The following is a 24,646-nucleotide window of genomic DNA, read 5'->3' on the forward strand; positions in this document are numbered from 1 at the left end:
CCCCCCTATTCCTCTTCCCCTTTCCCCCTCAACCCCTCTTCCTTTCCCCCTCCTCCACACACCCATCCCCTTCGCTCCCTTTCCCTTCCTCCTCCCCCCCACCCCTAACCCCTTCTCCCTTTCCCCTCTGCTCCACTTCCCTTCCTCTTCCCCCTCCGCCCCCCCTTACTCCTTCTTCTTCTTCCCTCATTCCCTTCCGTCACCCTTCCCCTTCCCCCTCCGTCCTCCTCCTCCCTCCGCTTTCCTTCTCCTCCTCCCCCCTTCCCCTTCTCCTTTCCCCTTCCCCTTCTTCTTACCCCTTCCCCCTTCCTCTCCCTACACGCTATCGCCTCAAGCTCCTTCGTTCCTTCACGCTCAAACGCAATGCCTTTTAGTATAAAAAAAAAAAAAAAAAAAAAAAAAAAAAAGATACATAGGTGCAGATCCAGTTCGCCCAAATACCTTTGTTTTCCTTGTCTGTGGTCATGGACGCTTTCTTTCTTGTCTTTGGCTATGTACGTTTTTTTTCTCTTGCCTTTGGTCATGTGCGTTTTTTTTCTTGTCTTTGGACATGTGCGTTTTTTTCTTGACTTTGGCCATGTGCGTTTTTTTCTTGTCTTTGGTCATGTGCGTTTTCTTTCTTGTCTTTGGTCATGTGCGTTTTCATTCCTGGCTCTGGTCATGTGTGGCATTTTGCTTTTTGTCTTTTATTATGTTCATTTTCTTTTGTGTCTTTGTTCTTATTCCTTTTCCTTCTTGTCTTTATCCATGCGCGTTTTCCTCTTGTCTTTTGGTCACTTGCGATTTCTTTCGTGTCCTTGTTCCTATTCGTTTTCCTTCTTGTCTTTGGCCATGTGCGTCTTCCCTTCGTGGTCCTTTACACGTGCATTTCCCTTCATGCTTATGTCCATGTGCGATTCCATTTATGCTTCTGTTCATGCACTCGCTAGGACCTCTATTTCTTTCTTTGTGATTTCTTGTCCTTTTTTTCTGTTTTTCCCATTTTCGTCTCCTCTCTTCGTGTCATCCTCCTCTCTCTCTTCCCTGCCTTTCTCCTTTCCTTCTCCTCACCAAAGCCCTGTGAAAATAACGGAAATGGAATATTGTTGACGAAAATCACCCAGGGTCAGACACTTGACCTACTTTCTGCCCCTATCCCTCCTATCCCCCCTCTTCCTCACTGGTCACCTCTTCATCCCCTTCCCTCCCCACCTTCCACCCTCCTACCCTTCCCCCTCCCCACCCTCCTACCCGTCCCCAACCCCCCCACTTAGACCCGCGTCAGCCGTAATCACATACACTCGCCCACCGCCGGAAAAAAGAGACGATCCAGACGCAAACCAAAACAAAACACGCGGGGAAACGCCGTTCGGGAATGCCAATGGGACGCCACCTGTCGACACCTCCCATACAGGCACGGGGGGAGCAGGGAGGGGGCAGTAGGGGGGCAAGGAGGGGGCGAGAGGGGCAGTGGATGGCACCGAACAAGGCTGACCGGCATTAACCCGCCCATAAACACAGCGATGAGGTCAGTCGATGGGGTATTACCACCGCATTTGTTCCGCGAGGCTGTGTCACCGCGTTAGGTTATGGTCGCCGAAACTAGGTCAAGGTTGGGTGAATAGGGGGCAAGGGGGGGGGACAGGGGATAGGAGGAGAAGAAAACAGAGAAGAGAGAGGAAGAGTCAAGGAGGGAAGGGAAGAGGAAGAGGCAAGGAGGGAAAGAAAGAGGAAGTGGCAGATAAAGGAAAAAGAAAGAGGGAAAGAGTGAAGAGTTTTAGACATAGCCGGAAAATAGGAGGAACAAAGTAACGCAAAAATGAAGACAAAGAAGGAAGAGGGGGAGAATAAGAAAAAGAGACAGAGACGGGATGGGAACAGAAAGAAAATAGACTAGACAATTAAAACGAAATCACAGAGAAAGGAAGTAAAGAAATAAATACAAGTCACTGGGGAATAAAACACAGAAAAGAGAATAAAGCCAAATCATTGAGAAAGAGGGGAAACAAATCGTAAGACAAAGAGAAGTAATAGAAAAGGAAGAGGAAGTTGCATAAACGAGAAAGAGAGGAGGAAAGAGGAGAAGGGGGAATTAGAGGAAGAGGAGATGGAGAAGAAAGGGAGGGAAGGGAGTATAATAAAGGGGAAGAGGAAGAGAAGGGAGGAGGAATAGGAAAAGGAGATGGAGAAAGAGGAGGAATGGTAATAGAAGAGAAAAAGGAGATAGAGAAGGAATAGGAGGAGGAAAAGAGATATGCGGAGGAAGACGAGGGGGAGGATGAAATGAAGGAAGAGGAAGAGGAAGAGAAGGACAGGAAGAAGAGGAAGTAGGATGAGGAGGAGGCCTAGCCGTGCATGACGCCATTGCCCTCGCGTTCCCATGCGGTATGGGTCATGAGGCCGCGAGCGAGCTGGGTCAGGGAGACGTGAAAGAAGGGTTGTGATATGAAAGGCAGATCATGGCGACGCTTCATCCCTTTTTTTTTCTTCTTAGTTTCACACACGCACACATACACCGAGTCCACCACACACACACATGTGCGCAAAGCCTGCTGCGACTCTGTGGTGCCTCGGTTGATAAGTAACTCCCTGGACGAAAACATTTCAGGGAGAATGATGATGATTTTAGTGAATCATTAGCAAGGTTGGAGGATGAAAATAAAACAAACACGGGAATGTGTCATCTCTCGAGGGCCTTGGGACAGAACCACTGCAGCCGCTGCCTTGGTTTCTCCCGGGTCAAAGTCACGAGAACGATTGGGAATGGAATTTTGAGTGAAATGTGACGATTATGAGGCACGAGGAACGCACGAGGCCTCCCGCGAAGCAAATGGGTGAAGGGAGAAGTGAGAGAGTGAGGTTAACGGATTAAAGACGCTAAAATGAGTGCCTTGAGGGCAGTGAGGCGCGCGGCTCCTGAGTGATTGGGACATGATGAGGATGAAGGAGTAAAAGAGGCGTGATCCCCGGACGGAGCCAAAGCGACGGAGGATAAATGTTGTGAGGCAAGGATGGCGATGATGATGCAAGCGAGGGGGAGAAAGAGGGGATGGCGCAGCTGAGAGGGGAAGAAAGGGAGCGAAAGGACACTCGGCAGCTGTTCGAGAGAAAGAGAAAGGGAATGTTCTAGTGAAAGAGAGGGAGAGAGGAAGAGCCGCTAAACAGGAGGAACAGGAGAAACATGCATAAAGATCATTAATAAAAAAAAAATAAAGAGCCTAGTGAAAGAGAGGGAGAGAGGAAGAGCCGCTAAACAGGAGGAACAGGAGAAACATGCATAAAGATCATTAATAAAAAAAAAATAAAGAGCCAAAGATGGACTGCGAAGAAAATGGGGGGAAATTAAGGTAAAAGATGCAAACTACATTCCGAGTCTAGGAAAGAAGCGAAGAAAAGCGAAAAGAGAAGGAGGAGGAGGAAGAGAAGGATCTTGAGGGGAACATAGCCCTACCCTTATTCCCCTCGCGGTGACGTCACGGAAGCGAGGGCAGGACTCCGGCCGTGGGGCGTCGGGAAGGATTTCCCTTTGACCCAATTGTGGCCAAAGTTGTGTCAACAGCAGTAAACTCCCCGAGCAGGCGTATGGCGTGTCCGACATGCACGCGCGCCTGTGTACATATGTATGTATCTCTGCGCTTCCTGCTTCTTGTTGTCTTTGGCTTGTCTGTTTCTCTTGCTTTGTTTAGTCGTCTTGGGGAGTAAATGCGCAGTTTGGGGGTGTGTTTGTGGGGGGGGGGGAGGGTTGTGGTGTGTGTGGGTGTAGGGGGAGTTGTGGTGTGTGTGTGGGGGGGGGGGGTTGTGGTCTGTGTGTGTGTGCGTACGTGATGTGTGTCATGTGTGCACGTACGTGTGTGTGTATAGTATTTATATGTATGTATGTGTATATCTGAGAGTGTGCATACGAAAGAGAGAAGCAGGAAGAGTGAATTGACGAATGGGCGAGCGAAGAAAGAGAGAGAGAGGAAGTGTATGTGCATGTGTGTGTGTGCCTCTACGTGTGCGTGCCATTGAGAGAGTGTATGTCAGCGAGAGGAAAAGCGTGTGCGTGAAAGAGAGCGCTTGTGTATGTGAGTGACAGGGAGAAGGAGAAAGAGGGAGAGAGGGGAATAGAGGTGGACAGACAGCCAAAGAGAATGAGTTACAGTGAAAAGTGAGATTAAAAGAGAAGAGAAAAACGGGACGTAGAACAAGAAAATCTATGGAAACTTTCTCAGGCTGACGGTTAAAGTTTTAGCAATTTAGAAATAAGATGGGGATTAAAAAGAAGTTTACGCGTTTTACAAAAAAAAATAAAGTCGAAATACCAGAATAAAGTTTTAACATCAAATACCATTAAGAGGCTCTAGTAGTTGATACTAATCAACTTTGTATATTGAATTTCCTTACAGAAAGCAGGTATACATACACAGGATTCAATTAATACAAAAATAAATTATGCTAAGAAACTATCGATGCAAAATAATTGCGTCTCAACATTAATATGCTAAGAAACTATCAATACAAAAAATACATGCATGATAAATCTAAACATTAATATATGGAACATTTGATACAAAAGACTAAATATACATGTGCTAAGAATTGTAATAAGATGAACAGTTAATGCAAAAGACTAAACGGAACAGTTAATACAAAAGACTTAAGTATTCGTGTGCTAAGAATAGCAATAACAAAAAGAATTGATGAAAATGCCCAAAACAGTAGCGCCCAACGTGGGGCTCGAACCCACGACCCCGAGATTAAGAGTCTCGTGCTCTACCGACTGAGCTAGCCGGGCCACGTACGGTATGCAGGAGATCGTGAAGTATATTTTGTCGTTTGTTACTCTTTTATGTCGATAATTTTAAACCTATTTGTCTGCGTCTCCCATGCGGACCATTCTTTGCCTGCGCTTGTACTCTCATGCGCACCATTCTTTTATGTGCTGTGTGTGAGTCGTATACCTGGATCAGTTTGCGTATTAATGTGTTGATGCAGATTATGTTACAACAACAGCTTAATATTGTTCCGTTCGTCTCTGATCATGTCCGTTGATCAAGACATCAAGTTTGTACACGTGCTTCAGTCATAATCCAGGCCGCATGCCATGAGCAGCCATGTGCCCACGACGTAAGGCACAAGGTCGCGGATCAGCCCCTCCCATGTGGCAAAACAAAGCCATAAAGTGGACACTGGCTCATCATGGCAGGACAGGATGTGGGATGATGGGCGGGCGAGAGGTTGGGGGTCCCGGGAGGTGGAGGGGTCTAAGAATACGACGTGTTGGGGTCATGGGGTCTTTCGAAGGACTTTCAGGGGGTCTTGTCGTCTTTCGAAGGACTTTCAGAGGGTCTTGGGGCTTTTCGAAGGACGTTCAGGGGTCTTGGGGTCTTTCGAAGCACTTGTTTGGGGTCACAGGGTCTGGAGAAGTCTTTCGAAGGATACATTGGAGCCATGGAGTCTTCTGACGGGTGTATTGGGGTCAGAGTTCTTTGCTTATTTTTAAGGGATGAAGGATATTGGAAACATTAAGCCCTGTGGCTTTTCACGTTTTCTGTAAACCTGTTTTAGTTAAGCCTTTAAATAGAGAATACCTTTTGCGTTCAATTAATACCATAGTAATCATAGATATGAATTAATGTTACGTCAGCTATCTCCCCAAAAACGAAAAACATAATGATAAACGTATGAAAGTACAGATGGTTTGTGCAATAAAAACTGACATTTTTTTTCTCTGCCAAATAGCTGATACCATTTAATACCGAGTAGGAGGCCCCGATCGACCACACATCTGGTCGCGATCAGCTGACAGATAGTAATCGACCGCTTGCGTAAGGTTCTTGAATGCTTTAAAAGATCGTATTCGACACTGTAAAAAAAGCCGAAGAATGCATTTAGAAGAAGAAAATCGGTTGCGTAAAATATTATTGAGATTTTCAGCTCATATTGTAAACTGGTTGAACTACAGGGTTTATGAGAGCTTTGTCAATGAGGGTCCGTCCAGGGTATGAGGAGGTCGTGATGAGGCGAAGCAGGTGAGGAAAGTCCGGAAGATAAATGGGAGGGATTTAGGGATTCGGTGGCGGATTGGGTGGGCCTTTTTCTTAAAGAATAGGGAACACATGCGATGAAATTTTTGCCTGTTTATGATTTTTTTTTTCAGACTAGGAGGGGTGGGAAGACCAGAGGCAGAAAAAAAGAGGTGAAGACAGAGAGGGAGAAAGAGATAAGAAGAGGGAGATACAGAAAGAAAGAGAGAGAGAGAGAAATGAACTAGAGACAAACCACGCAGATACTTAGACTTGAACTGCATATATCAAAAGCAGACCCCAAATGTCCACGCAGCGCCCAGTCGACCAGCGGAAACGCCTTCCCCGCACTGGCACCACGCAATACAACACGAAACGCAAACAGTGGAATTACAACGCAAACACAATGGAAACATCCAGTGGCCATTGCGTTGTGGGATGGGGGAAATGGAGACGGAGGAGGTGGAAGTGAAAGGGGGGAGGAGGAAGAAGAAGAGGAGGAGAGGGTGGTGGAAGGAGGAAGAGAACAAGAACAAGGAGAAAGAGTAGGAGGAGAACAAAAACAAGTAGTAGTAGTAGTAGGAGGAGGAGGAGGAGAACAAGAACAAGGAGTAGGAGGAGGAGAACAAGGAGAAGGAGTAGGAGGAGAAGAACAAGAACAAGGAGAAGGGGTAAGAGGAGGAGAACAAGAACAAGGAGGAGGTATACAAACCTCTGACCTTGCTGTCAGTCCGTCCCTAGACGTGGACCAGCGGGAGGCAATCATTACATTTGTTTCATTTCCTTCGCATGTGCTGAGTAGGTGACGTCACAGGGGAGAGTGCCAGAGATGCAGGGGGTCAAGGTCGGCGAGTGGGCGGGATGGCACCAGCGAGGGGCGGGAGATGGAAGGATGATGGAGACAGTGCCACTGGGATTAAGGCGGTGGGGGAGGGGGGAAGGGAAGGAGGGAGAGAAAGAGGGATGGAGGGAAGGAGGGAGGGAGAAGAAGAAAGAGCCAGAGAGTGAAAAAGAGGGAGGGAGGGACAGGAAAGGAAAAAGAGTGAAAGAGAGGGTGGGTTAGTTTTGTTTGATATGTGAGAGAGAAGGGGAAAAGTGGATTAGTGAATGGACGAAAGCAAGCGTGTGTGTGTATGTATGTGTTTGTGTGAGTAAGTGTGTTTGTGTGTGTAGGTGTGTGTGAGTAAGTGTGTTTGTGTGTGTAGGTGTGTGTGAGTAAGTGTGTTTGTGTGTGTAGGTGTGTGTGAGTAAGTGTGTTTGTGTGTGTAGGTGTGTGTGTGAGAGTGAGTGTCTGTGTGTGTGTGAATTTTGATAGTTAAAGTGAGTTGTTCAATTTTTTCCTGTTTGTTTGTTTGCCATTAAGAGGATATACTGAATTTGTTTACAAATCTGTCATTATCGCATTAAATTGATATTGTATTTTTGTTATTTTTTGTCTTATTTATTTTACTGATCTATTATTAGAGACAAAGGCATCGATTCAGATCTTCAATTGCCCCAAAAAATGTCCTATTCTTATAGCTCTGGCGAAATCGGAGAAGACAGACTATTGATAGATAAACATAGTTGATAAGAAATTATTATTCCTATATTTTTGTCACTGGCACTGGTTTCTTGACCTTTGAATTATATGCGTTAAATGTGATTTTTTTTTTTTTTTTTTTTTTTTTTTTTTTTTTTTTTTTTTTTTTTCAAAATATTGACTGACTATTGCTTATGGATACCTGAAGAAAGTGTTAGGTCGTTAAGATATATGAGAGAGATAGCAAACGTGTTTTATTTATTATTTTGTTTTTGTTTTGCAAGACATTGGGTTTATCTTACAAAGTGGGCGAACATGTGTGCGGCATGTGTGTGTGTGTACATATGCGCGCTTGTGTGTGCACATGTTGCTATCCATGCTTGTGCACTCCTATGTTGCAACCCATGCTTGTGCATTCATATGTTGCTACAGATGCTTGTCGACTCCTATGTTGCTACCCATGTTTGTGCCCTCATATTATCCATGCTTGTTCACTCCTATGTTGCTACCCATCCTTGCGCACTCCTATGTTGCTAGCCATGCTTGTACACTCATGTTGTTATCAATGCTTATACCCTCCTATGTTGCTAGCCATGCGCGTGCACTCCCATGTTGCTACCCGTCCTTGTGCACTCCTATGTTGCTACCCATCCTTGTGCACTCCTATGTTGCTACCCATCCTTGTGCACTCCTATGTTGCTACCCATCCTTGTGCACTCCTATGTTGCTACCCATCCTTGTGCACTCACTGCTATGTCGATGCCCATGCTTGCGCACTCATTCACTCGCAGACGCTCCGTGCCTCCACAAGTGCGTGACACACAAAAGGTAGAGCGCCTCACAAACCCACATTCACGAGGCGGACAAAGAGCGAGTGTTGGGGCGTCCACCTGTGACCTGGATCAGCCCGCCGCCCATTAACTCATCGAGACAAAACGCCGAAGAAACTTGAGTGTTCCGCTCGAGTGGCCGCCGCCTCCTCCGTCTTCTTCTTTTTCTTCTTCTTCTTCTTCTTCTTCTTCTTCTTCTTCTTCTTCTTCTTCTTCTTCGACTTGTTCTTGTTCTTCTTCTTCTCCTCCTCCTCCTCCTCCTCCTCCTTCTTTTCTACTTCTTTTCTTTTTCTTCTCCTAATCCTCCTCTTCCTCCTCCTTTTCTTCTTCTCCTCCTCCTTTTCCTTCTCCTCCTTCTTCTTCTCTCCTTCCTCCTTCTTCTTCCACCTTGATCCTCCTTTATCATCCTCCTCCTCTTCCCTCCTTCTTCCATCTTTATCCTCCACCTCTTCCTCCCTCCTCCCTCCCTCCCTCCTCTTCTTGCTCCTCCTCCCCCCCCCCCCTTCTTCCATCTTTATCATCCTCCTCCTCCTCCTCCTCTTCCTCCTCCTCCTCCTCCTCCTCCTCCTCCTCCTCCTCCTCCCTCCTTCCTCCATCTTTATCATCCTTCTCCCTCCTTCTCTTCCTCCTCTTCTTGCTCCTCCTCCTCCTCCTCCTCACGGCGCGAGTGGTGCCAAATTGGAGGCGAGTGTAGGGGGAGGGGGGGGAGGATGAGGAGGTTGGTGAGGCGAGGGGGAGGAGTCGGGGTGGAGGGGGTTGGGGGAGGGGGAGAGGGTGGAGGTGGAGGTGGAAGCAGTGGAAGTGGAGGTGGTGGAAGTACATGTGGAAGAGGAGGAGGGATAAGTACCGAAAATTAGTAAAAGGGAAGTAAAGGAGAGGGCAGAGAGAAGGGGGAAGGATGATTAGAGAGAGGAGCTCCTGGGATGATAACGATGTGATTAATGGTAATGGTGGTGGTTAATGGTAAAGATAGTTGTAATAAAGATGATAAGATGACAATGATACGAATAAAGATGATAACATGGTGATAGATATTAATAGATATTATAGTCAGTTCATATTCATTTGCAAATGCAACTTCAGCAATGGCATGTTTAAAGAGAGGAAGTAAGCATCATAGAATTAAAGATAGTGGTAGGCCTAGTTAGACTAAACTATAATGGAACTACAATAATCACATTTAATGAAAAAATAAACATCATAGAATTAAAGTTATGGTAATGGTGTGAAAAAATAAACATCATAGAATTAAAGTTATGGTAATGGTAGGCCTAGTTAGAATAAATCATAATGGAAGTACAATAATCACATTTAATGAAGAAAATAAACATCACAGAATTAAAGTTATGATAATGCTAATCCTAGTTAGATTAAACTATAATGGAGTTACAATTAAAAACGATCATTGGCGAAAATACCAGTGCGCCCGCTCCTAGTAACCGAGATAGAATTTGTTTGTTTGTTTGATTTGATAGCTGATAAAATTCCCGGAAGAATGTCGACCGTATATTTCCCAAATATATCCGAGTTCTAGAAGTTTTTCGTTTTTTCATATGCGAATGTGTTTCGTTATACACAGATAGATGGATGGATATAAGTAGACAGATACCTACATACGTACATAAGTAGTTAGATAGATATAGATATAGAGATAAGTTTATATTTATTCTTGAATAAATATGTTATAAAGTAGAAGCACTCAGAGACCGCATACCTCTGCTAAGGCAATAGGGTCACTGATGCAATAAAATATTCACACTTGAAGAATTACATTAAGATCAGCTCTTTCTCAGGTATATTGTTGACGTCCGTAAACATAACCTCCTTGGCCGAGTAATAAAGGTAATGATAATGATAATATTTACCCCTGTATATACGGATTACTGATTCAGACATTTAAGAGATTCCTGGATCCGGATCCGTGATTCGAATCACCGCCAACATTTAATGGAATCTAAGTTATCCCTCTGGTAAAAAAGAGATAAATAAATGAAATAAAGAAAAATGAATAAATGAGTATAAAAAATAAGCAAAAAGATACAATTCCATTCATAATTTTTTGAGTTCTCCTGGTAACGAACGAACAAATGTACAAACAAACTATCCTCCTCCTCCATCTCCACCTCCTTCTTTTTCCTCCCCTCCTCCCTCCTTCCTCCATCTTTATCCTCCGCTTCTTCCTCCCTCCTCTCTCCTTACTCCTCTTCTTGCTCCTCCTCCTCCTCCTCCTCCTCCCTCCTTCCTCCATCTTTATCATCCTTCTCCCTCCTTCTTCCTCCTCTTCTTGCTCCTCCTCCTCCTCCTCCTCACGGCGCGAGTGGTGCCAAATTGGAGGCGGGTGTAGGGGGAGGGGGAGGGGTGGATGGGGAGGTTGGTGAGGCGAGGGGGAGGTGGCGGGGTGGAGGGGGTTGGGGGAGGTGGAGAGGGTGGATGCGGAGGTGGAAGCAGCGGAAGTGGAGGTGGTGGAAGTACATGTGGAAGAGGAGGGGAGGTACCGAAAATTAGTAAAAGGGAAGTAAAGGAGAGGGCAGAGAGAGGAGGGAAGGATGATTAGAGAGAGGAGCTCCTGGGATGATAACGATGTGATTGATGATAATGGTGGTGGTTAATGGTAAAGATAGTTGTAATAAAGATGATAAGATGGTAATGATACAAATAAAGATGATAAGATGGTGATAGATATTAATAGATATTATGGTCAGTTCATATTCATTGGCAAATGCAACTTCAGCAATGGTATGTTTAAAGAGAGGAAGTAAGCATCATAGAATTAAAGATAGTGGTAGGCCTAGTTAGACTAAGCTATAATGGAACAATAATCACATTTAATGAAAAAATAAACATCATAGAATTAAAGTTATGGTAATGGTAGGCCTAGTTAGAATAAATCATAATGGAAGTACAATGATCACATTTAATGAAGAAAATAAACATCACAGAATTAAAGTTATGATAATGCTAAGCCTAGTTAGATTAAACTATAATGGAGTTACAATTAAAAACGATCATTGGCGAAAATATCAGTGCGCCCGCTCCTAGTAACCGAGATAGAATTTGTTTGTTTGTTTTTTGTCAATGATTTGTTAGATTATAAAATTCCCGGAAGAATGTCGACCGTATATTTCCCAAATATATCCGAGTTCTAGAAGTTTTTCGTTTTTTCATATGCGAATGTGTTTCGTTATACACAGATAGATGGATGGATATAAGTAGACAGATACCTACATACGTACATAAGTAGTTAGATAGATATAGATATAGAGATAAGTTTATATTTATTCTTTAATAAATATATTATAAACTAGAAGCACTCAGCGACCGCATACCTCTGCTAAGGCAATAGGGTCACTGATGCAATAAAATATTCACACTTGAAGAATTACATTAAGATCAGCTCTTTCTCAGGTATATTGGTATAAAATAAAGTAAAATGAATAAATGAGTATAAAAAAATTAAGCAAAAAGATTCCATTCATAATTTTTTGAGTTCTGGTAACGAACGAACAAATGTACAAACAAACTAACCAACGCTGCAAAAAACATAAACTCCTTGGCGGAGGTAATTAATCTATCTATTTATCGCGTGTGTGTTAATCCATTCGTACAAAATACTAAATTAGTTAATCTCAAAATTGCAGCTTTCACTGTTGCTCAAGCTGCATATATTACCCGTGTGTTTGTGTATATATAAAGAAAGAAGTGAATTTCAAGCTCTCGGCCCCGCTCTTGTCAGCTGACGATCGAAGAAACGTTAGACGCAGACATGAGTGTGTGTGTTGGCTTTAGGAGTAACTTTGTTTGTGTGTGTGATGCTCGCTTCGCTTGCATGTCAGAGCGATTGTTCGGGAGGAGTCTGGTGATGGTGACGGGGATAAGGATGGTAGGCCTAGGTACGTAGAAGTAACCGATGTCGTTTATGACGTGTAGTGTCAAACGGAGAGAAGTAGCACACATACATACACAGATATAGACATATATGTGCGTATGCACGCACACACACGCGCACACACACACACACACACACACACACACACACACACACACACACACACACACACACACACACACACACACACACACACACACACACACGGGCAGAGGGAGTACATATTTGTGTGTGTGTGTGTGTGTGTGTACTTGTATACATAAATCATAGATATAAGTATAAGGATTATGGCACCAATAAAAGAATGCTAATGCCATTAATGATGATCTCCAGTGATCTGCAACGCGGAGGGGAAGCGACGGCATAATCAGGCAGGGCGTCCCGAGAAGGCCGCCGTGACGTAATGACGAAGGGCTGCGAGCTAAATGCGTCCATGTCGCTCGCCTTCGTCAATTTCACTCCCGCCGATTTTTGAAACGCGAAATCAAACCGCTCACGCAATGCAACTTTAAAAACAACAAGCGACGAGCGACGTTGGGCAGGGAGGAAAAAACGCACATTCCCCAGCCTCGGTGAGATGTGCTAATGTTTTCATGGTAGATGAAGAATCCGCCGCTGGTGACGTCACGACTGTAGTGACGTAAAATCCGTGACGTCAGCTTGGTGTAGGATGTAGAAGGGAAGGTGAGTTGGGTTTCAGCGCGGCGGAGGATGTGCCAGCTGTTTTGCGTGCGTAGGAGGGAGGGAGGGAGGGAAGTAGGGAAGGAGAGGGGGAGAGATGAAGGAGGGAGAATGTAGAAGGAGGGAGTGAGAGGTAGAAAGGAGGAAAGTGGAAGAGAGAGTGAGGGGAAAAAGGGAGAGTGAAGGGAGGGAGGGAGGAAAGGAGAGGGGAGGAGGTAAAGGAAGGAGAATGTGAAAAGAGGGAATTAGGGAAAGGAGGGAAGTGGAAGAGGGCGGGAGAGGAAAACGGGGATAATGAAAGGAGGAAGAGTGGAAGGAAGGAGGCAGAAGGATGAGGGGAGAGGGGAGGGAAGGAAGGGGGACAGGCATGTCAAGGCACTGCGCTTATCCGGTGCACAAGTCATTATCGCCGTCCTCCTGCTGGCCCTGTCTCCCCTCACCCTCCTCTCCTTCCCCTCCTCCCTCCTCTCCTTCCCTCTCCTCCTCTCCCCCTCCTCTCCTTCCCTCTCCTCCTTTCCTCCCCTCCCCCTTCTCTCCTTCTCCCTCCCCTCCTCCCCTTCTCCCTCCCCTCCTCCTGCTCGTCAGCGTCTGTGAGCATGTCAACATTCACCGTCTTTTTCCTCTTTCTCATTCCCCCTCTTTGCCCCTTTCTGCTTCCCCCTCATTGCCCCTCTCTCCTTTTCCCTCCTCATCTCCCTCTGCTCTTCCTTTCTCGTCTCCCTCTCATCTTCCCTCTATCCCCTCCCCTCTTCTCCATCTCAGTCCTCTTTCACCCCCTTATATTTCCCCTCTCCTTCCTTCCCATCCCCCTCCCCTTCTCCCATCTTTTCCTTGTCCCTTTTCCTATCCCCCTATCCCTTCTCTTCCCCCTCCCCCTACCCCACTTCTTCCCCATCCCTTTCTCCCTCCCCTTCTCCTCCTCTTTCATCTAGCCCTCCTCTCCTTCCTTATCCTCTTCCTCCTCCTCCTCCTCCCCTTCCCCTTCCCCTTCCCCTTCCTCTCCACTAACCAGCGCCCACACATTTATTCCCCGCCCACTCCAACATACCCGCTAAAGTCTCTCTCTCTCTCTCTCTCTCTCTCTCTCTTTCTTTCTCTCTCTCTCTCTCTCTCTCTCTTTCTATTTCTCTTTCTCTCTTTCTCTCTCTCTTTCTCTCTCTCTTTCTCTCTCTCTTTCTCTCTCTCTTTCTTTCTTTCTTTCTCTCTCTTTCTTTCTTTCTCTCTCTCTCTCTCTCTCTCTCTCTCTCTCTCTCTCTCTCTCTCTCTCTCTCTCTCTCTCTTTCTTTCTTTCTTTCTTCTTCTTTCTTTCTTTCTTTCTTTCTCTCTCTCTCTCTCTCTCTCTCTCTCTCTCTCTCTCTCTCTCTCTCTCTTTCTCTCTCTCTCTCTCTCTTTCTCTCTCTCTCTCTTTCTCTCTCTCTCTCTTTCTCTCTCTTTCCCTCCCTCTCCCTCTCCCTCACCCTCTCTCTTCTCCTTGAGGGCGAAGAATGCGTCCGGATCCTTTAAAGCAACGCGGATTTAGGTTCCGTCCGCGTCAGGGGGATCGGAATGCGCTGCGGATTTCCTCGAGGCGAACAAGTGAACTACTATTTGCGTCCGCTCGTTTTCCTCGGAGTATTCGTGAGTAATTATTAGGTTGGTCGTTGTTTATTATTAATAAGTGGGGTGTTGTTGTGTTTTTGTACTTCTTGTTACTATTTGTTCTGCTACTATTTCTGCTGCTGCTGCTCCTCCTCCTCGTACTACAACTACTACTACCACTACTACTACTACTACTACTACTACTACTACTACTACTACTACTACTACTACTACTGCTGCTGCTGCTGCTGCTGCTGCTGCTGCTGCTGCTATTACTACTACTATTATTATTACTTCTGCTACTACTATTTCTACTTTTACTACTTCTACTACTGCTACTACTACTAATTATTATTATTATTATTATTGTTATAATGATAATGATATCCCTACCACCATCATTGTTATTTTCATTGTTGTTGTTTTGTTGTTTTTGTTATTGCTACTACCACTGGTATTATGATTCTTTTATTATTCTTGTAGTTTTGTATATTTTTGTTATTATTAATTGTCGATTTTTATTGCTATTATCATTATATTACAATCATCGTCACCGTAATCATTGCTGTAGTGGCAATTCGCATCACAGTTGCGTGGTAGAAAATCCTCAGTATTATAATCCGTCGAATCACTCTAAGAAGACAAAATCATTCTCTCATTTAAACACCGGAAGTCGCACCGGAAGCTCTTTTCTTTCTTTCTTTCTTTTGCACGTCAATTTCACGGCCATGAGTATAATAGTTTACACTTTTGTTGACAGGACTGAGGGAGGAGATTGAAGTGCGTGTGGCATGTAAACCTTTTTTTTTTTTCTTTCTTTCTTTTTTCTTTTTTTTTCTGGAGGGTATAAGATGCAAACAAGGTATTTGTAAAGTACTCGTTGAAGCCGAATAGTTGTGTGACAGGTATATGCGAACCAGGCGGGAAGGTTGTCGAGTTGATGTCAAGCGGTTTATACGAACGCTCCCTTTTGAAGTTACGTCAACAATGGATGTCAGACAAGAAAGTGCCAGCGAGGAAATGTGCGAATTAGGGCTCGTCATACCGGTGCTCAGGTGTGTGCGAATTGTGGGCATGTTTCGAGAAGGATCCGTGGCTGTTGGTGAGGCGTGAAGTGTGGAGAGGTTTACGGAGGGTTGCGCGCCACTTCATTTTTGTTTTTTATTTATTTATTTTTTAACAAAGGGCGTTTTCACGGATTTTGTCGCTTGGTGAGTTTCATTCAGGGGGAAGAGAAAAGTCTTTCTTCTAGTTTGTGTTTTTTCTTTTCTTCTGATTTTCCTTTTGTTGAAATGTTATTGGCTTGGTATCTGCGGCAAGATTATGTAATTTAAACATTTTTTTAATGCTTATCTTTTGAGATTTAGATGATGCAGGTAGATGAGGTACTTTGCAAAATAACCTGTGAAACTTAGTGGCACTATGAAAGTTTCATCGGGAAAATATGCACTTTTGCGTAGTGACATGACTTATGGTGCACCTGTTCTGTTTTCGTTCGTTATACGAGATGGAGTAACTTTCATAAACCGCATAATTTCTCATATTTCATCATTTTAAGTGTCTTTTTTCCCTTTTTGAGGGGGTCTGTGCTAGATGAAATAGTAATGACTTATATATTTATAAGTTTTATGACTCAGTTGGTCTTCAACATATACACATTAGATACTGTGCTGGGCAATGTGGAAGTAATTATTCAGATTTCTAAATGCTTAACAGGATTCATCAGAAGGTCTTCATCTCGAGTGTCGGACCATAAGGAAACGTTGCAAAAGAGTCTCAACAGTTCTCATAGCCCGGGCAAGGGTATGGCATTTAAAAGTGTTGACACCGTAATCAGATTAAAAACAGGAAGATCTCTGGTAATCGCACAGATACCACGAAGGACGGGCGCAGCAGATGTGAATTTCGAGAAGGCGTGGGCGGCGGGGGGAGGGGGGGGAGGACGCTCTAACGGACGCCCAGCGAGAACGTCTTCTGGCCTGAGGTTAAGGGGCTGGCGACACACCGAATGACGTCACAGGAAGGCTTGATGGGTTAAGAAGTATGACAGGGAGTAACGAGCAATGAATGTCTGTTGACGCTGGCACAGGCGGGCGGGCGGGCGGGCGGCGGGTGGCGGGTGGGGCATGAGGGGCACACGGGGCGGGGCGAGGCACGTCGGGCACGGTGCCAGGAGTGAAGTACGCCTGCTTATAAATATATCCCTTGACAAGGACATATCTGAGGTATCCGTATCTCGTCCGTGTGATGTATAAGGGCGCGATGCTACATACTGCGGGCTAATACGGGGCCTCGGAAATGAGATGGCTCTCGCATAACGCACGGAGAGGGACGGGCGCTGAAGAAGAAAGAAGAATATATATATGAGAAAAAGGCAAAATACAAGATATATGTGTATAAATGGGAAAAGACAAAATACAAGATATATACATATAGATGAAAAAGACAAAATACAAGATATACATATAGATGAAAAAAGATAAAATACAAGATATATATATGTATATACTAGAAAATGACAAAATAAAAGAGATTTATTCATGCGTTTCGATCACATCTTCATCGGAATTAACATACAATTAAGGAGAATGGAAGATAATGAATCGCTCATAACTTTAATTATCATAAAAACAAAACAGAAAAAAAAATATATATATATAACCGAAGTATATACTTTAGAGATAACAGATTACACAGAAACTGACAGCCGGAAAAGAATACAAAAATTAATAATCACGTGTAAATACCAGTTACGAGGCATTCAGGAAATTTTAGCGGCCGAGGCTATCAGTCAAATCGGTAATCGAGGAACACAAATTAGGAATCGCGCTCGTAATTAAGGATACGTTATAGGCCTATGTAGGGGACTGGCAATTAAATGGCTCGGCCTATGCCAGCGGATCAGTAATTGGTGGACTTTGGGCTTAGGATAGTTAGGATAGGTACGATAGGATAGAGACTTAGGAGTGGATGACTTTCGGCCGGTTTGTTAAAATTGTACCAGGCCCGACCCAATGAATTTTCATAAATACAGACGCAGAAATAAAGGCATATCTGTCTATATATCTGATAGATATACATTTAACTATCCATTTGCCCGGTTGATATAAATGACTAGCCAGATAAATATGCATTTATTTCTTTATCAATGCATGTCATGTATACGAATATTCTTTGGGTCTCGCACAATTATAACAAACCGGCGGATATGGTATGAAAGGAACATAGGATAGGATGGTATGGGATAGGAAATGAAAATGGGATGATATAAGACAGGATAGGAACTTCGTATACGCATTTTCCTTAAGGAACTTGATTTGGAAATAAACCTTATGTCCAAGAAGGGCTAAAATTGAGGGAATAGAATGCTATTCAAAGACGACATAACAAACATAGAAGAAGAATTTGATTAATGGGTTAAAAGAAAAGAAGGAACATAATTCACAGACCAAACTAGGAAATTAAGAACACGATTTGCAGAACAAATAAGGAAATCAAGCAGATAATTAGTGGGCTAAGCAATGAAAACAAAGATTATTTATGGACCAAATACGGTAAGCAAGAACGTGATTCGCTGACCAAACAAAGCGAACAAGAACATAAATCATCGACCAAACAAGGAAAGCAACACAATCCGCAATCCAAGCAGAGCAAACAAGGAAAGCAAAGACACATCGCTACTGTGAGAGCAAATGATAAAGAGAGAGGGAGGGAGAGAGAGAGAGAGGTTGAGAAAGCAAGTGAGAGGGCGAGAGAGAGAGAGAGAGAGAGAGAGAGAGAGAGGTTGAGAAAGCGAGAGAGAGAGAGAGAGAGAGGTTGAGAAAGCAAGTGAGAGGGCGAGAGAGAGAGAGAGAGAGAGAGAGAGAGGGAGAGCATTAGAAAAGACGGTTAGATTTTTAAAATAGATTCGAGTTGATATGCACAATAACGACGAATCTTATCCATTGCTTCCTAAGTAAAAAAAGATATGAATAAGAGATTCATTCTCGCCCATACATTATTATTATTATTATTACTATTGTTAATACTGTTCATTCTCGCCCATACATTTATTATTATTATTATTATTATTGTTGTTGTTGTTGTTGTTGTTATTATTATTATTATAGTTATTATTTTTATTGTTGTTATTACTCTTGTTATTGCTGTTACTATAATTATTACATAACACAATAACACCGATCGGAGCAGACAGAGGAACAGCACCCTCAGGACAGACGCAGAGAGAGACGAGGCGGCAAGGGCGGTGCTTGTCACTGTCTCGGCAGATGGTCGCTTCCAAGGCCAAGGGGCGTCTGCCAGTACACGCTCACGTAAACCTTTTAATCGCTTACTCGTGTATTGTGTGCGTTTATGTCCTCGTTGCGGGCGCTTTAAGGTTCGCGTTGCTCTTTTCCGCCGCTTCGTGTTGTGTAATACGGTAGGAGAAAGTGTGTTTGTCTGTGGTATGTACAATAACATGCATACATTTTCTCTCTCTCTCTCTCTCTCTCTCTCTCTCTCTCTCTCTCTCTCTCTCTCTCTCTCTCTCTCTCTCTCTCTCTCTCTTCTCTACTTCTCATTTATCGTCTTGTCTCATCTTTCTTCTCTTTCTCTCTCTCTCTCTCCTCTCTCTCTCTCTCTCTCTCCTCTCTCTCCTCTCCTTCCCCTCTTTCCTCTCCCTCCCCTCTCTCCTCTCCTTCCCCTCTCTCCTCTCCTTCCCCTCTCTCCTCTCCTTCCCCTCTCTCCTCTCCTTCCCCTCTCTCCTCTCCTTCCCCTCTCTCCTCTCCTTCCCCTCTCTCTCTCTCCCTCCCCCCTCTCTTATGTATATGCTTGTACCCCGTGGAAGGTAACGCACAGACATTTAATCCCATTACAGTGCTCTCGCTGACGAGTGTACTCTTTTTTACTATTCTTGGATATTCCACCTTGTCTTTATTCCCTTCATCCTCACCTGCATTCTCTCTCTTTCGCCTTGTCTCTATTCCTTTCATCCTCACTTGCATTCTCTCTCTTTCGCCTTGTCTTTATTCCCTTCATCCTCACCTGCATTCTCTCTCTTTCGCCTTGTCTCTATTCCTTCCATCCTCACTTGCATTCTCTCTCTTTCGCCTTGCCTTTATTCCTTTCATCCTCACCTGCATTTTCTCTCTTTCGCCTTGTCTCTATTCCTTCCATATTCACCTGCATTCTCTCTCATTCGCCTTTTCTTTATTCCTTTCATCCTCACCTGCATTTTCTCTCTTTCGCCTTGTCTCTATTCCTTTCCTACTCACCTGCATTCTCTCTTTTTCCGGTTTTCCTAATTCCCCTTTTGTCCCTTTCTCCCTCGTTTATTTTCCTTAATTTGCGTCCTCTTGACACACACACGCCGACACGCTTTTGTGCGGCATTTTCAGAGGCAAATATCTACTTCCCTTCCCTCCCCCTCTGCCCTGCCCTCTCACTTCCCTCTCCCTTCCCTCCCCCTCTGCCCTGCCCTCTTACTTCCCTCCTCCTCTACCCTGCCCTCTCATTTCCTCTCCCTTCCCTCCCCTCAGCCTCGCCCTCTCACTTCCCTCCCGCTCCCTACTCCCCGCTGACCACTCAACTTACCTTCTCCTCCCCCGACCCTCACTGCCCTCCCTTTCCTTTTCGCCCCTTACTCCCCCGTCTATTTCTCTCTCTACCATCCTCTATCTCCCCTTCTTTCCTCCCATCTCCTCCTTCTACCCCCTTCTATCCTCCATTCTCCCCCCTTCTATCATCCCCTCTCCCCACCATCCTCCCCTCTCCCCCACCATCCTCCCCTCTCCCCCACCATCCTCCCTCTCCCCCACCATCCTCCCCTCCCCCACACCATCCTCCCCTCCCCCCACACACTCCCCCTTCTATCCTCCCCTCCCCATACCCCCTTCTATCCTCCCTCCCCCATACCCCCCTTCTATCCTCCCTCCCCCATACCACCCCTTCTATCCTCCCCTCCCCCATACCCCCCCTTCTATCCTCCCCTCCCCCATACCCCCCCTTCTATCCTCCCCTCTCCCCGCCCGTCCTTCTCACTTCCACGTCGAGGCAATAAATCTGGTCTGAATTAGGATACATTTTTGTCGACAACTCGTCACAGTGATTTACAGGTACACGTGAGGCGCGTGGAATGTGTTATAGGGGGTCCCGAGTGCGTCGTTCTCCGGGATTTTACATACGGGCATTTCTCTGTACTTGGGAGGTAGTGGGGAGGGGGAGGAGGGTGGGGAGGTGGGGGAGGGGGAGGAGGGTGGGGAGGTGGGGGACGGGGAGGAGGGTGGGGAGGTGTGGGAGGGGAGGGGGGCTTTTGAGGAAGAGCGCGTGTGGTGTCCTTTTTCATCGTCAGGAGTTGAGGGGGATTTTTTTTTTGTGCGTGTGTCTGTTCTGTTCTGCTTTGATATGGTGGTGTGTTTCTTCTCTCTCTCTCGCTCTCTCTATCTATCTCTATCTTATCTTTTTTTTGTCCTTCCTTCCCTCCCTTCCTCCGACCCTCTTTCCTTCCCATCTCTCTCCCGGCCCTTCATTCCTCTCCCCCTCTCTCTGTCTCTCCCTCTCTCTCTCTCTCTCTCTCTCTCTCTCTCTCTCTCTCTCTCTCTCTCACTCTCTCTCTCTCTCTCTCTCACTCTCTCACTCTCTCACTCTCTCACTCACTCTCTCTCTCTCTCTCTCTCTCTCTCTCTCTCTCTCTCTCTCTCTCTCTCTCTCTCTCTCTCTCTCTCTCTCTCTCTCTCTCTCTCTCTTCTCTCTCTCTCTCTCTCTCTCTCTCTCTCTCTCTCTCTCTCTCTCTCTCTCTCTCTCTCTCTCTCTCTCTCTCTCTCTCTCTCTCTCTCTCTATCAAGTGTGAAAATTTAAATGCCCGAAAGTGCGTGTTAGTGATGTCTTCCCCACTCCGGTCTGTTGCCTTACTTTGACCTCCTCTTTTGTTGAAAGTGACACGCCGATTTGCCCACAAAAGCGATTTCGACATCATATGCTTGCATAATGAGAGTGCAGCGAACATTCCATTACAATCATAGAGTTTCGTTTGCAAGTATCTGGTGAGGCAAAAGTTGATTATATGTTGAGAGAAAACGGGCGCCAATTTCACTTTCTTGTTCGCGTCTCTTCTTTTTTTTATTCTTTTTTGCGTATGCGTTCTTACGTCAGTCCTTAGGGTACCTGTCGGGTCGTATATCAACGTCTTTTCTAGAATAACTTCTGATATTTTTTACCCCGAGTAATTTGTCGGGAGATGGGAGTCCGTCCCTACAATTTTTATATCATGTTTGTGTGTTTGCGATGTTTATGAGGTGGCTCGATGGGTACTAACATATATCTTTGCGCTTGTTTCCATGTTGCCTTTGTACTTAAATAGACACTGCTCGAAATATACGCACATACGTTAAGGATGTGCGCATACACCGAACAGTTGCCACATGAGGCCTGTGAGGACGTGGAGCTATGAGGGTCTGTCTACATGATGGGAGTATGATGTAGGCGAATGCGTCCGACATAGGAGTGCAGGATGTGGCCAGTGTGGTGCCAGACTGCCGCCTATAATGAGTCGCGACACTTAACGATCCGACCATTAGACATGAGGTTGACAACTGAACCAATAAACATGAGGGATGATGAGTGCTACCGTGTGCGCATGTTTGGGAGAGGAAGAGAGAGAGAGAGAGACAGAGAGGGAGAGTGAGTGTCTGTCTGTCTGTCGGTCTGTCCGTCTGTCGGCCTTCCTGCCATTTCTTTCTTCATGTTTTTTTTTTCTATTTCTTCTATTTATGTATCTCTTCGTGTCCATGTTTTTTTTTTTTTTTGCGTTTGTTATTTCCTTGTACTTTAAACATATTTGAGAAACGCTATTTCTTAATGTTTTAGGCATGTGTTTTCTTATTCATATGCTTTGAATATTCGGTGCTAAAACTTTGCTTATGATCTCATGTATATGCGCATTTCTGTAACTGAACACATTGCAGTTTTAAGGCTTACATACACCTGGTGGGAAGAGATAGAACCAGGAAGGGATAGGGGAAAGATGGAAAAGGAAGAGGAAGAAGAGAAGGAGGAGGAGGAGGAAGAAGAGGGAGAGGGAGAGTAATAGGAGGATGTAGAGGAAGAGGAAGAGGAAGAGGAGGGGTATGAATGAATATGAGGATTCGGATGAAGAAAAGGAGGAGGAGTGGGGAGAAGGGAGAAAAAGGATAGGAGGAAAAAGAAAAGGAGGAAGGAAGGAGAGGGAGGAAAGAGAAAAGGAGTAGGAGTAGGAAGGAAGAAGAGGGAGAGGAGAAGGAAGGAAGAAGAGGGAGGAGATGAGGAAAAAGAAGAGGGAGAGGAGGAGTAGGAGGAAAAGAGAAGAGGAGGAGGAGGAGGAGGAGAAGGGTATGCAGGTGTCTGGCACGCGTTCACATGTTTTAACTCGAAGCTATAGTGTTTCTCACCTGATTGTTCTTCCCAGGATAGCTCGGCGTTCTCTCTCGTCGCGTCATAAAGTCTCCACATTTCTACCATTCGTGGCAAGAAATTGTAGGCTGGGTATTGTTTATTTTTCAGTGAGGGTTTGTGTTTTTTTTCTGTTTCTCGAATTCTCTTTCTCTTTCTCTTTCCCTTATTCTCTCTCTCTTTCTCGCTCTCGCTCTCTCTCGCTCTCTCTCTCCCTCTCTCCCTCTCTCTCTCTCTCTCACACACACACACGCACACACATACACACACACACACACACACACACACACACACACACACACACACACACACACACACACACACACACACACACACACACACACACACACACACACACACACAGACACACACACACACACACACAAGCAGACACACACACACACACACAAACAGACACACACACACACAAGCAGACACACACACACACACAAGCAGACACACACACACAAGCTCACACACACATACACACACAACACAAGCAGACACACACACACACACAAGCAGACACACACACACACACAGACACACACACACAAGCAGACACACACACACACACACACATACACACACACATATACACACACATACACACACATGTACACACACATACACACACACATATACACACACACACACACACACACAAGCTCACGTACACACACACATGCACACACAAGCAGACACACACACACACACGCGCAAGCAGACACACACGCACACACACACACACACACACACAAGCAGACACACACACACACACACAAGCAGACACACACACACACACACACACTCCCTCACACACACACACACTCCCTCACACTCCCTCACACTCCCTCACGCACACACACACATTCCCCACTTTGCCCCCTCCCACTCCCGCCCCCACTCTGCTCCGACTTGAACGCGACGAGGTGATGAAAGAACGTTCACATGACTCACATAACAAAGATGAGCCACGAAATCAGAAGTGTCTGCGACGCCTCACGCCTATTCTCAAGTGGCCTCGGATCGCCCGGTGATAAGATGCACGTTGATTCACGGCAAAAGTATCTTCTTGTTCTTCGGTCTCCTTATAAAGCGTTGGGTTTATTTTCGGCATCGAGGTGCGCTGTAGAAATGCCCCCCCCTCCCCCCCAGCCCCCCTGACCCCACTTCCCCCAAGAAGAAAGAAATGTATGTTGAATTATAAACGGTTGTATAAATCTCTTTCTTTTTCGCTTTTTTTTCGTGGCACTTCTTTTCTTCTTCTTTACAAGTGTAGAAAATCCTTGCAGTTAATTGTAATATCATTTTGCGAGATGTAACACAAGAACGACATTAACAGCAAGATGCTTAGATAGAAAACTCCTTTGGTGAAGATAGTATCATGATGCAGCAACTTCAGGTCGAATGTCCAGGCGGTGCAGATGTTCCTGACACAAAACCTCGAAGTCTTTCATTAAACTTACAGATACAAACGGCAGGGATTTTCAGCAGACACTCAGCTAATACCCTCTGCCTTCAGAAAGTCGCTGCAGCTCTGAATTGAAGACGAATTCGCGGCAGACATATGGCGGCCAATTAGCGTGCCGAGCGGGAAGCGATAGTCATTTGTTTGGGGCTGAGGATCCGAAAGCAAGGCGCGAGGATACAAGAAGCCCGCGATCTGTTCGGCGGATGTAGGTCATACCCGTTCAGTTAAGCAGAAGTTTAAGCAATGGCTAAGCATTAGTTTTAGCTTAACTTGTTTGTCGTT

At 45.1% G+C, this 24,646-nt stretch overlaps 1 protein-coding gene and 1 non-coding gene across 2 annotated transcripts in view; one reads left to right on the top strand and one right to left on the bottom strand.

Annotated features, from left to right (window-relative positions):
- The window catches only part of LOC113811889 (uncharacterized), a 159,649-nt gene that overhangs the window by 85,095 nt on the left and 49,908 nt on the right, over positions 1 to 24,646 (top strand). The gene's annotated exons all lie outside the window — the stretch shown is intronic.
- TRNAK-CUU (transfer RNA lysine (anticodon CUU)) lies at positions 4,684 to 4,756 on the bottom strand. Its single transcript has one exon. It is a non-coding gene; the product is annotated as a tRNA-Lys (tRNA).

Source organism: Penaeus vannamei, chromosome 12 (genome assembly GCF_042767895.1).
Source record: "Penaeus vannamei isolate JL-2024 chromosome 12, ASM4276789v1, whole genome shotgun sequence".
In the NCBI taxonomy this organism is placed as follows: Eukaryota; Metazoa; Arthropoda; class Malacostraca; order Decapoda; family Penaeidae; genus Penaeus; species Penaeus vannamei.